The sequence below is a fragment of the Nannospalax galili genome, unplaced genomic scaffold (assembly GCF_000622305.1).
Source record: "Nannospalax galili isolate Female #2095 unplaced genomic scaffold, S.galili_v1.0 scaffold529, whole genome shotgun sequence".
Classification (NCBI taxonomy): Eukaryota; Metazoa; Chordata; class Mammalia; order Rodentia; family Spalacidae; genus Nannospalax; species Nannospalax galili.
The window spans coordinates 211,069-213,888 of NW_008360309.1; the positions used below are offsets into that span (position 1 = coordinate 211,069).

At 40.0% G+C, this 2,820-nt stretch overlaps 1 pseudogene; it reads right to left on the bottom strand.

Moving 5' to 3' along the window:
- LOC103726934 overlaps positions 1-2,820 on the bottom strand; it is a 31,700-nt pseudogene continuing 28,880 nt past the window's right edge.

Below are 2,820 nucleotides of genomic sequence, written 5' to 3' on the forward strand. Positions count from 1 at the left end.
TTACTTCATATTTCCAGATATCACGGTGATGTGTAAAGGCTTTTAAATATTTACAACAACAGGAAATTTTTGAGTAAGCGTTCTTTCATATAACTACAGGGAAGAATGACATCTAAAGGCTTTACCACAATGTTTACATTAACAGGGTTTTTACTAGTTGTGCAACTGAAGTATGACATGTAACCCTTAACCACACTGTTTATATACCTAAGATTTTTTTCCTGTATGAGTTCTTTTATGACGTTGCAGAGAAGTCTGACATCTACAGGTTTTACCACATTGTTTAGAGTCATGGTTTTTCTCGTGTATGAGTTCTCTGATGTAATAGAAATGAAGAGTGATGTATATAGGATTTGCTGCACTGTTTACACTCATATGCTCTTTCTCCAGTATGAATTCTCTCATGCAATCGAAGGCGATTATGGCGTGTAAAGGCTTTACCACACTCTTTACATTCATAGGGCTTTTCTCCAGTATGAATTTTTTCATGTGTTTGAAGATGGCTGTGAATTCTAAAGGCTTTACCACAGTATTTACATTCATAGGGTTTTTCTCCAGTATGAATTTTTTTGTGTAACCGTAAGGAACCAGGAAATCTAAAGGTTTTACCACATTGACTACATTCATAGGGTTTCTCTCCAGAGTGAGTTCTTACATGTAACCGAAGATAATTATGGCGCTGGAAGGCTTTACCACAGTGTTCACATTCATAAGGTTTTTTTCCAGTATGAACTCTTTCATGAAATTGAAGGTCACTGGGATATCTAAAGGTATAATCACATTGTTTGCATTGATAGGGTTTTTCTCCAGTGTGAATTCTTTCATGTCTTCGAAGGGAACCAGAACAACTCAGAGATTTACCACACTGATTACATTGATAACATTTTCCTGCAGTTTGGGTAACTCCATGTCTGAAATGTGAACTAGAATTAACAGGTGCCTTCCGACATTCCATGTACTGATAGGGATTTTTTTCACTGTGATTTTCTTGATGTGTTCCTGTCAACCTTGGAAAACAAAAAGATTTTAAACAAATACATTAGTAATTGTTTCCTTATTACCAACCACTTGTTAGAAGGATATGTCATGCAGTGCTCCCCAAATCAGGTAAAGTGAATGCCTTCTGCCATATCCGAAAGGTCTAAACTTAAAAAACGGATTGTTCTCCAATATGGTTCCCACAGAGCTAAGATCAAAGCAGTAACATTGGTTGATTCCGGTTCTATTACTGTTTGCAAGCAAAGCATTCAGCAAATGCTAAAAAGTTACATTTCATATATATTGTAGTTTTGGTGAAATGTTTCTAATGATAAAAAATTTAAAGTTGTGCTTATTTGTTTTCTTTTTCCTAAATTCTCATGGCATGCTAAAATTCAACAGGCTTCTGCTTCTACTTCTGCATGCAAATTACCTTAGACTTCTTCCAGGATTTTTATAATAGTCTTCAATATTCTGGCCTTCCCATTTGTTCCCTAAAATGTAGACCCATAAAATGTGTGATAAATTATTAGAAATTACTGAAAAATTAGTCTGTAGCTTTGATGTGCACTGTAATCATGACTAATTTTTTTTAATCACATTCTTCCCTTTCAATATTCTAAAACACAGCATCAATAACCAATAAACTGGCTGGAGAGGTGGCTTAGCAGTTAAGAGCACTGGCTGCTCTCACAGAGGACCATTCACTTCCCAGCTCCCGTATGGAAGATAACAACCATCTGTAACTCCAGTTCTAGGGACTCTGACGATTTCTTCTGGCCTCTATGAGCAATGCATGACAAAGGTGCATTTACAGTCATGCAGAGAAAACAATCATAAACAAAAGTAAATAAATTTTTAAAAATTTAAATAACCAGACTGGCAGGCCTCTCTCCACGGTAGCTTGATCGCGCCATTCACGCCTTGACTCCCCCAGCCTCATTCACCCTCCCATCTCCCGGCCTGTCTCTCCTCCTAGCCTGGGATCTGTCCCATTCCTTGCCCTGGTGCCCCAGATACGGAGGAACCACCATTGCTTCTGATCCTTTGCATCCAGACCAGCCCAGTTCCATCTCTGGTCCCCAGGAGCCCTCTGGGCCTGGCCCTGCCTTCACCTTCCTCTGCTTCCCTGGTCTGTACAACCTGGCAGCCTCTCTCCCAGGAGCCCTCCGGGCCTGGTCCCGCCCTCACCTCCCTCTGCTTCCCTGGGCTGCACAATCCGCCAGCCTCTCTCCTGGACTCCCAGGGCTGACCTTTCCACTTCCTGATCCTTTGCATCCAGGCCAACCCAGTTCCTCAGTGCAGTCCCCAGAAGCCCCTGGGGCCCCTTCGTGCCCCCATCTTCCTTTGCACCTCTGGGAACTCCTGAAGACAAAAACAATCTGGCTACTCCAATATAAAATCAAGAGAGAGAACCAGAAGCTCAGATGAACCAGCTTTTCATGCCCAAAAAGTAAACCACAAAGACACATAAAGTGTACAAAAAGAAACAGACCTAAACTTGAACGCTTGAGTCTCACACAAGAATCAGAAACTACAAAGGAAATTCACATGTCAAAATCAGAGAAAAAATAATAACATGAAAAACCAAAATAACATATCCCCACCAAATACCAATAGTCCTCTAGAGGAGCATAATGAGAACCCCCTAGAGATAATGCAGTCATGGAGGTCATGGAAGTCAAAAGAACAATTATAAACATGATAAAAGAATTCAGTGAATTTAAAGTACACAGAAACAAATCAAAGAACTGAAGGAAGATAGGGATAAACTTCTGAATGAATTCAGAAAAGAGCTAGAAATATTGAAGAATACTCAGGCTGAAATGAAGAAGGAAGTGA